A 10836-nucleotide genomic window follows, 5' to 3' on the forward strand; every position below is an offset into this window, starting at 1 on the left:
AAAGGTAGCCAGAAAAAGGTCACAAAAACTACAAACCCTTTCACATTCTGTTGGGAAAACTTTGACATTTTTGGTCAATTATTTTATTTTTTTTGGTGGGGGCGATCAATTACAGTTTAGGGTAATTTCAAGATTTTGGCGTTCAAAAAAGCTCAACTTGGGGAGGCGTGGCCCCCTGTCAAAACGCCAATGGATCGAAAATGGGAGCTTATCAAAGAGTAGAACGTCAATTTAGAGAGCGTCAACTGTATTCACGGCAGAAAAATGGTCATTTACGTTTCAAGCAGACCCCTGGCTGAGCCTCTTGCCTTATCAAAATTGCAGCAATGATTTTTCAAATCGGCGCCCCTGAGTGTTTCTTAATTTGTACTAATTTACGTATGAGGGAGGGATTATTTAGTAGATCAGCGCTCAGAACATATCGTTCATATATTCGAATAGTAAAGGAGGCTTTGGCCAAATAGAAAATTTTTGAAAGTCAACCAAATAACATAAACTCTAAAAAAGCCATGAATTTGATACGTATCAAGAAGATATCGAAGAAGCTAGTGCGAGCGAAGCGAGCAAAAAAAATTAAATTTTTTGTTTTAAATTTTGTGTTCGCCAAATACACTCTTCTCGGGAAAGCATTGCTGGCCTTGTTCGCAAGCAGAATAATTATTCAACATTCAATTTACGTAGACGTAAATGCATTCCCAAAAGGAAGTTATCAGTTTTAAAACAAAAGCACGCACATTTACAAAAGATAATTACATGTCAAATGACGTTGAATTACTAAGGCAACAATATTTGAAAACGAGGCCTGCAATGCTTATTTATGCATGTCGGGAAGAGTGTATTGGTAGATTGTGAAAGAAGTTTATTGCGAGCGAAGCGAACGAAAAAAATTGCAAGATTTTAAAATTTATCTCACCAAATTTGGTCTTGGGGCGCAATGGCTCATGATCTTTGATACCGATGGTTGACCGAAAATACCGAAATACAATAGAAAATTGTTCATACGCGTGCGCAGCCGACACTGTTAAACGGTACCGTGAAAAGCACAGCTCAAAATCATATATTTACGCTGTGCCGACGAATCGAGATTCTATTCATCGCGCAATCAGCGAAGACAAAAGTAACCATGACGACCTCCAAGATCTTGGATGAGCGTCATAGTCGATATTTTTATTCCCGTCGTTGAAAACACAACTTACAAAAAGTCATCAATGCTTTGTAAAAAGAGTCAGTGATAGAGAATCATAACATAAAGTCTGTCTATTATTTCGATTCAATTAAAGTGACATTTCCATAATTAAAAGTTTAGTAATTACTGTTATACATTTGGGGATCATGTAAAAGATTTCTTTCGAAATAAACTCATTTCAACTACACTTGGAGGTTTCTGGGGAATTCGTAAATAGTAAACTTCATACTGATACAGTCTGCTAGACATTAATATGGTAATATTTGCTCTTCATCTTTGATTTTTTCTACAGTGATTAGATTGACACATGCGCGATAAAATTTCTATTATTTGTCTTCAGAGGTTACTATTTTCTTTGAAAACTTAACCTCTGATACTCAGGGTAGTTAAACGGTGTATTGATTACCAAAAAAAAGAGAACCTTTTTTTGATAAAAAGGTACTTTATTTTTTTCATGAACCGTGTGGATGGTTGACATCTTTCTCTAGTCTTGTAAACCAATGCAGTGTCTGTTTTCAAATCTTGAATTCTCTATACCTACTGAACTAAATAGACCTAAATTATGCATGGCTGTATCATTGTTTTTATGCTGGAGTACATAATTATTCAATATGGCTGCCTCTTTTAAAAAAGGTCTACTGTTTAAAGCTATTTAAATGCTTTAAAACTTTGAGCAACATTTTTTTCTTTGTTGCTATTAAAGATAGATTTTTACTTTGTCGTAATGTAAATTTATTGTAAAGTTTTAGTTTTTGAGTTTAGTTCATCTGCAGTAGTATTTTTTCAGTAATCCTTAAATCTTGCGTTGTATGTAGTCCAGCCATAAAAACAATGATAGAGCCATGCATAATTACTGTATCATGCATATTGTAATTATTATGCATGGTTTTATCATTGTTTTTCTGCTGGACTACATAATTATTCAACAGGGTGGCCTCTTTGAAAAAAGGTCTATTGCCCTCATTATATTCAAATTTGTATTTTTTTTTTAGGACTGATAAGTACATATCTTTAAACACCAAAACAAAGCAAACAACATGCCAGTTCTTTCTGGACAAATATATATGTATACTTTATTATGTGTGCTTTTTTATATATGTCAACAATGACCTTCATTTTTAAGGAAATATTTAGTCGCAATTTTGCGATTCTTGTTATTGTTTAACTTGGATCTGTATATTTTACATACGACGAGATTGCCTTTTTACAACAACTTTTCATAAATGTATGTATGTAAAAAAGTTTTAGACAATCTTTGGTCTATAATAGTTGTCCTGGTTGCATTCTATTCAATTGTCATTTTATAATATCTAAATAACATGTATTACTTTTTTGAAATTTAATGCGTTATGTATTGATGTTATGTATGATCTTATTTTTTTTTTCCGGTCTGCACTTTGTTGACCTGTAACCTGTGACCTGTAACCTGTGACCTGTAACCTGTGACCTGTGACCTGTAACCTGTGACCTGAAAGCTATGACTAGTTTTAAATTATTAGTCCAGGGGGGGATTAATTTTTGTGATAAGAATGCTTTCACTTTTTGTGTATTCATTGTAATATAACAGAAAGTTACTAATAACAAGTAAATTAAAAAGCTTTCTTTGGTCAGCTCCAAATTTCAAATCTCAAAAAAAAATTTCAAAAAAATGTTATTTTGTTTATCTATTTTCCCGGATGATTTTGACCCTAACTGATTCAGTCCAATCTCCGTAGGCTAAAAAGTGCCTTCGATCCTAAGCGATTTCGACACCGTTGTTTTGTGAAATTTCACGGCCTAGATCCACTCCCCAACCAACGACGTACAGGTCAAAATCCACAGGACACAAGCAGCCTCAGGAGTTTTGAACTAGCCCGCGAAAATCCCACGGTATAGAGCGCTTACCAGGGGCGTATCTAGGATTTTAAGGATACCCTGCAAAAAATATTCAGCTATATATAGTGATTCAGCTATATATAGTATCTAAGGAGGGCCCACCATTGAATTTCGACCCTCTAGATTGGCTAAAACAGCCTCCTTTTTATGCCAAATGTACCATGAACCATTTTCAAAAAGTAGTGTACATGTATGTGTATACACCTAGCAATACAAAGTACTAAAAAATGAACTTACATTATCCAGGGTTTTGGGTTCTGAAGATTTTGTGTGCATATGAGTACCAAAGTGTAGAAATTCTTAATGTGTTGTTCTTTGTTGCTCTTCGCTAAAATTGTTATTGTTATTCTTCCCTGAAAATAAAGACCCCTATATCTGTGCTCCAGTGGGATGGAATTTAGGAAATTCTAATTTCACTGACATGTAAAATATTTTTTGATTTAGTTTGGTATCCGAAATAATACTTCAAGTACATTGGAAAGAGGCATATTTGGGTTGGTTTACAGTTTACGGTACAAAATAAACTCCTGCTTAACCTCGCTACGAAAAAAATTAATGTATGTAATGAGTCAATTACAAATACCAAACTCTCAAAAAACATGCAAGTTTAATCAACCAACCAAAAATACAATTTTCTTTACTTTTCTTTCCCCTACACCTTACAACATTTTCAACAGTACCAGACAGTACATATACTATATTTAAAACATTCAAACTGTGAAAAAAATATATTCGAACATTGAACGCATTCGAATTAAGGTTTATTATTTGAGACATCATTTTCGAATGTTTTGTTTTGGCAGCGCAGTGTCTTCTTTTTCTTGAAAAGCATTTTCTTGTTGCAATTTTTTTTGCCAAACCAATGCAGAAAAAAGTGGTGTTTAAAAGGCATAAATCTGCATAAACAGTGTTTTGAGTAGAATGATTCAAGGATCATAATTACTTTTCTCTGCTTTTCCTTGTACTTTTTTCGGTTTATCTTTTCTGGTTGTCTAGGTGTTTCTTTTATTTGTAATGAATAACTGAGTGCAGTTTTAAACACTATTTAATTTGACACAAGTTTATTGCTTATATAATTAGTTCCATTTATACTGAGACGATTAGTTTGTCTGAGACGAGAAAATTAGAAATGAGCAATGTATTTTCCATTCATCTTTCAATAAATAGGGTCTTTTAGTGAGGTCTGTTAGCACATAAAAGCATAAAAATACTTCAGTTCGTGATTAAAGCATGAAACTTGGCACAGATGACCTCCATAAAATTTGGAAAAATTTTTCAAACAGTAACACCAAAAAATGTCACGTGACTGATGACGTCAGCATTTTTTAGGCAAAATTTAAAAGTTGTCAAAAATATCAAGTGTTGTATATCGTTGGATGCAGAATTTCATTCTGAACAAAAAAGTCTTCTAGGTTTATGCAAAAAGAATTAGCCAAAAAAAGTTATGATGTTTACAAGTTTGCGTTATGACGTCATCAAAAACGCAAATTTTTCGATGTTCCCAAATATAGACATGTTGTATATCGTTGGAAAGACAATTTTAAGCCCGATAAAAAAGTTGTTTAGGTCAGTAATTAAAACTTTAATCAATAAAAGTTATTTTGAATGAAAGAGAGGACACTTTTTTCTATTTCTCAGACCCAAATATTTACTGAAAATCATGTATTGCTCCACAACATGGTTGAACAATTGTTTTTTATAAGTTTTTTTTTCTATAGCTCTTTTGTTAAAATATAAATCCCGAATAAAGTTCCAATACTAATGATATTTAGATCAGATGCAACGAGTTAGGTCTGTAATTAAAATAATTTAATTTTACATACGCAGTTTTGATCATCAGAAATCAGAAATTTAACCACAAGTAGAAATTTCCTGTAATGAATCTATCAAAAAGTTGAGAATCCCTTCCAAATTAAAAAGCATCGCGGGGGGCCCCGCAAAATAATGAGGCCCCTTGACATTTTTGTCTCATAGTGGTAGTACAATTGCAAGTTTGTACGTGAGGTTTTAACTCGCCAGCAATTTGGTTTCGCAACCGAGCTATGAAATATGGCAGAAATGTCCGATGCTTAAAATAGACCTTTTTATCGCATTTCGTTATGCTTGAAAACAAAAGTTTCATAAAAAATTAGTCCAAAATCCACTGTACCATATTTGAACATTCCTCTGTAGTCTATTATGACCCCTTATGAATAAGGCAACTGAAATTAGCTTTTGACTATTTATTTTTAGTGTAAATAAATAGAAAGATTATGTAGAAAGATGGTAGAGAGCAGCGAATTCGAGGTGGTTACAGTTTCAAGATTGCAATCAGTTGATATAAATTGGCAGTTGTGTTTTCTTTGTCAAAGCGCCGGTGGTGATAAAATCATTAAGCCAACTGAAAAGAAAGGTAAATATACGGCAAGAATTGTTCTTTTAATTTGCATTACAGTATTTCATTTTATCTTTTTTGAGTCAAACAAATACTTTGGTTTGAGCCCGATCGTGGATTTTGGAACGTAAATTTTTATTTCTACTGTTATTATAGGCTTCAATCCTGAGGCAAATGCTTATCACACAATTTCGAGCAATTTGAAAGAGTTTCAAGATATTGGAGAGCTTCCAAAGTTATTGTTAGAACGTTGTGAAAAGTATGACAGTTTTGAACAAATTTGTGAAGTTTTCTTAGAGAAGAAAGCAGTTTTTCATAAGACATGCGTAACTTTATATTCAAAACCGAGACTTGAAAGAAAGAGGAAGTTAAATCAAAGGAAATCCCTAGAATCAATCGAAGAGAGCAGCACGAACAATGGAGGTGAATTCGAGAGAAATGAAGGAGGAAACAATGAAGATGATAAAGTTCTAGAACCAAAGAGATCAAGAAGGAGTGAAGGAAAGTCCGAAAGTGTCGAAAGATGTTTCTTCTGTGATGGCTCCGAAGATGATTTACATTTATGCCTGACTCTCGAGCTAAATGACAAGGTAGAATATATGGCCAAAGAAATGAAAGATCCTAAAGTGCTAGGTAAAATGGGAAGCCAAGGAGATATGGTGGCAGATGATACTTACTATCATAGCAAGTGTTTGGTGGAGTACAAGAATAAGTATCGTAGTTTCAAATCATCCGGTAAAGCAACGAAAGAAAATTGTCTTATAGAAGGTATCCTTAAGTGTTAAGTAGAATTTTGAAATTTTGAAATGAATCAATAAGACTTGGCGGAATAAGATAGAAATGCAATTTTTCAAAGTTTCCTTTGTCACAAAGACTTCTTGAAATCTTGAGTTGTCATTTTTTCCATCTACATCTCTTATTATTTTAAGGCATTGCACTGTCAGAAGTCGCTAAATCAATGCGAGAACTAATCATTTCATCGCAAACCACACCTGTCTTCTTGATGAAGGATCTACGTATAATGTATCAGGAAAGGCTGAGGGAGCTCGGAGCATTAGAAGAGTATATGCAATTGGTGATTGGCTCGAAGGGAGCGGTTGGACAACAGCTCTGAAGAAGACTAAATTGGATACATCTGGTAGAATTGAGAACTACTTGACAGGATCCAAGGTGAAAAAGTCATCCTATGGACACCAAGTATCACTGGCAACACTCATCCAGCTGGCCGATAAAGCTTTTGAAGAACAAAATGAATTCTCTACTGTCCAAGAATGGAAAGAAAAACGATCCAAAGATAATGCAAGCTTTTGTTTTTGGATGCAAGCCATTGAGCTGGAAACTCTTCTTTTCAAGTTCAAATAAAAGCCTCAGGGATGCTGATTTTGCCCTGTTCGTCAAATGCATCGAGCAAATCATGCCATGGATGTTTGCGCTTGATCACACGCATTATGCAAGGATCTTCAGCAACTCCCTATAAAGCACCTATCTCTACTCTACACCGATGTAGTAGTTATTGCATTGTATCAATTTTGGTCACTAAACATAGAAGAGCTATGGGGTTGAATTTGGGGTTGGGCTGAAGAAGAAATATTATGCGATTCATCAACTTGCTAATCTGCTGACGGAAGAAGTCTGCCGAGCTTTACCATTTTGGTTTGCATTTACCGGTTGTGACACCGTATCTGCCTTTGCTGGGAAAGGGAAGAAAACTGCATGGAGCGCTTGGGAATGCTTTCCACAAGTAACAGAAACCTTTGTTCGGTAAGGAAAAAAGAATTATAGAACACAAGTTTTAACCATATTAAACCATATAATAATTATCAAACAAAACTTCGCAAACACTTTCAACATTCATATTCAACTCATTTTCTAACAACTAAATTCGTTTATCTTATTAGCCTTTCCGGAGAGACACAATTAGCAGCTGAACTGTTTAATGACATCCAACGATACGTGGTGATTTTGTACGATCGAACAAGCCCGTGTAGCGAAGTGAACCAGTTTCGAAGGATTATGTTTACTCAGAAGCAACGACCAGTTGAAGCCCTACAACCTACAGAAGATTCTTTGGGACCACATACTCTTCGAGGGATGCGACAAAGCAGGTAAAACGATATGAATCCTTTTTATAAGTTTTAAAACCTACTTCCATTTACAGAATATTTCATGATGACATGAAAATATGAAACTGAAATATGAAATCTTAACTCACTTTTTCATTTCAGAACTTGGTGTTGGTCGTTGGAGAGGAACATCCCGGAATTTAGAATTGAAGATTGGGGATATAGAAGGATAAATGGTGTTCCGCAATTCATTTGGATGACCCAGCAAGAAGCTAGTCAGGCCTGCAAAGAACTTGTGAAATGTGGTTGCAAGAAGAGCTGCAGTACCCGATGCAAGTGTAAAAAGTCCGGTCTTAGCTGCACAGAGCTTTGCTTTTGCCATGGTGGTTGCTGATACAGTATAGGATACCATATAATGTATATGCTATTTATTCTAGCCGTTCCTTGGATTAATTTATAAATTCTTTTTTGTGCAAAGACTTAACTGATACCATTAAAGGATCTACCGTCTTTGATGCCGTCGATGTTGATACGTATTTCTTTCGATTAAATAGATGTTTTTAAGTCAATAATAGTACTGTTTCATGAAGGTTTCGAAAATGAAAACTATATGTTGAGCAGCAATAGATTTATCAAAGAGTATAACTATTATATTTAGTATAACATATTATAGTTTTCTATCGTAAATTGTGTATCCTTTTTGATATATGACTTGAAAAAAATCCCCCAAAAAAACAAAAAAACATTCACTGGTGAAAATGGTTTTCTTACATAGATAAAATTTCAGTGATAAAGTTAATTTTATCTGGCCGTGAAAAAATTTTCTTTAGGAAAGAAATTGTTTCTCGAAATTTTGCCAGATGGCTGTCGTGTAAAAATTAATTTCTTAGAAACTAAGAAAAATTTATCTTAATAATCACATGGACAAAATTATCTCTTTTTTAGTAAATATTTCTGTCTTTTCAGTTATTTTTTTCTTGTGAAAACTTTCAGTTTCCAAGTTTCTAGAAAATTTTATCTTTATTGCTCAATCGCTTTAGCGTTTTGAAAAATTATCTCAATGCCAGATTATTTGACTGCGCTTTTAATGACAACTTTGTTTGCTTGGCAATCAAAGACTTGTTTGCTAATGAGATTCTCGATTCCTTTATCTAAAACACAAAAGAAACTATTCATACAGTTTCGGGACCTGAATCAAAAGGCCTGTTGTTTCGTAACGAAATAAGCTTTATAAACTCGGATCATTTTCGTCATGATAGATTAGGCTCTATTTCAACGAAAAGCAATATATTTAAGGCTTAATATAGACAAATTCTCTTTAATAAATTTTACTCACCGTGTAGAAAGCACTTTACCCTTCGTCGATTTTTTGCTAATTTTGAAAATAACGAAAGAGCACGCATTTCCAGAGAAGAGAAAGGTGAAGTGCAAAGAATCACGAGGATGAAAAAAGATAAGTATTTTTACTAAAACTAAAATCAACTGAACGAAATTTGCTTTTTTGAAAAATTTGTAGCACACAACTTTTGAACTTTTTACAACATGCAAAAAATATTCATGTACGAATAGAAGGCAAGTCTATTTAGTTTTAAAGCAAAAATGTTTATGTGAAATACTTTGTATCTCAGTGCTCTTGGGGGTGCTATTTACAATGCTCCTCATCTTCGAGTGAGTGCTAGCGTTTTGTATTTCTCATTAATGTTTTTATGCTTTTTATTGGTAAGTCTAGTTAGTTTTAAAAGCAAAAATGTTCATGTGAAATACTTTGTATCTCAGTGCTCTTGGGGGTGCTATTTACAATGCTCCTCATCTTCGAGTGAGTGTTAGCGTTTTGTATTTCCCATGAATTTTTTAATGCTTTTTATTGGCAAGTCTAGTTAGTTTTAAAGCAAAAATGTTCATGTGAAATACTTTGTATCTCAGTGCTCTTTGGGGTGCTATTTACAATGCTCCTCATCTTCGAGTGAGTGTTAGCGTTTTGTATTTCCCATGAATTTTTTAATGCTTTTTATTGGCAAGTCTAGTTAGTTTTAAAGCAAAAATGTTCATGTGAAATACTTTGTATCTCAGTGCTCTTTGGGGTGCTATTTACAATGCTCCTCATCTTCGAGTGAGTGCTAGCGTTTTGTATTTCCCATGAATTTTTTATGCTTTTTATTGGCAAGTCTAGTTAGTTTTAAAGCAAAAATGTTCATGTGAAATACTTTGTATCTCAGTGCTCTTTGGGGTGCTATTTACAATGCTCCTCATCTTCGAGTGAGTGCTAGCGTTTTGTATTTCCCATGAATTTTTTCATGCTTTTTATTGGCAAGTCTAGTTAGTTTTAAATCAAAAATATTCGTGTGAAATACTTTGTATCTCAGTGCTCTTTGAGGTGCTATTTACAATGCTCCTCATCTTAGAGTTAGTGTTAGCGTTTTCTATTTCCCATGAATATTTTTGTGTTTTTATCCCCCATAAATTACGATGTAGGTAATTGTGCTAATCCTCGACTGAGTATTGACAAAATTTTTGGCAATAAATGAATTTTCTCCGGCTTTATTTCCCGGTATTCTAACTTTAATTTTCTATAATTTCTATTATTCAGGTACCGACAGATCACGTGAAACCATCGAAGTAAATGACCATCTTGCGATTCAGGAGAGAGTGCTGTTTCAGAATAGATATTACCTGAAAATATGGTTCTTTCTTGAAGGAAATTTAACAAAACGAAAACAAAGCTGGAAGAAAGAACGACTAGTTTACGATGGAGATGTGTTTGTAAATTCGTGATTGATCCGTTTCTGTAAGAGACTAACGATTCGAACATCATTGTCAGGAATGGAGCACTTAATATTCAATCTTGACTACTTGCCTTGATTGACGGCATTAAAAAGAATTTAATTTAATGACTACTTTGGAGTGGATATAAATGGAAATGAAAATTATGGATCTATCCTTTTCATAGCTACACACCTCCGCCTGTGTTTTCTCCCAAAGTGGTAATTCCCAAGATGTATTTCCTAGTGGGGATGATAGTTTCAGTGTACCTCTCCAATGGGGATGAGATTCCAGGGGATCATTCTCACCGGGATAATTTATCCATTTGCCCTCTCCGATTCTTTCATTATGTTTGTGTGTATTTTAAGAATGATTTTTTTTTATTTTGTTACATATTGATTTTTGCAGTCCATTCCCATTATCTTACTACGAGTTAAATTATCTTACATTTTCGTAAAAATGCTGTTTGTTTTACAAGAAAAAAAAACTTGGGGCGAGATATTTTTTCCTATTACATACTAGAAAATAAAAACTTCGGTAGTAAATTAATCTGGTTTATCGGAATAGAAAATTTATCT

At 33.9% G+C, this 10836-nt stretch overlaps 1 long non-coding RNA gene across 1 annotated transcript; it reads left to right on the top strand.

Annotated features, from left to right (window-relative positions):
• The first annotated feature begins 8975 nt into the window (after nt 1–8975).
• Nucleotides 8976–10198, top strand: LOC136797851 (uncharacterized). The gene is made up of 2 exons (XR_010845305.1): nt 8976–9754; nt 10086–10198. It is a non-coding gene; the product is annotated as an uncharacterized lncRNA (long non-coding RNA).
• The last annotated feature ends 638 nt before the right edge of the window (nt 10199–10836 follow it).

The sequence above is a fragment of the Clytia hemisphaerica genome, unplaced genomic scaffold (assembly GCF_902728285.1).
Source record: "Clytia hemisphaerica strain Z4C2 unplaced genomic scaffold, Clytia hemisphaerica genome assembly, whole genome shotgun sequence".
In the NCBI taxonomy this organism is placed as follows: domain Eukaryota; kingdom Metazoa; phylum Cnidaria; class Hydrozoa; order Leptothecata; family Clytiidae; genus Clytia; species Clytia hemisphaerica.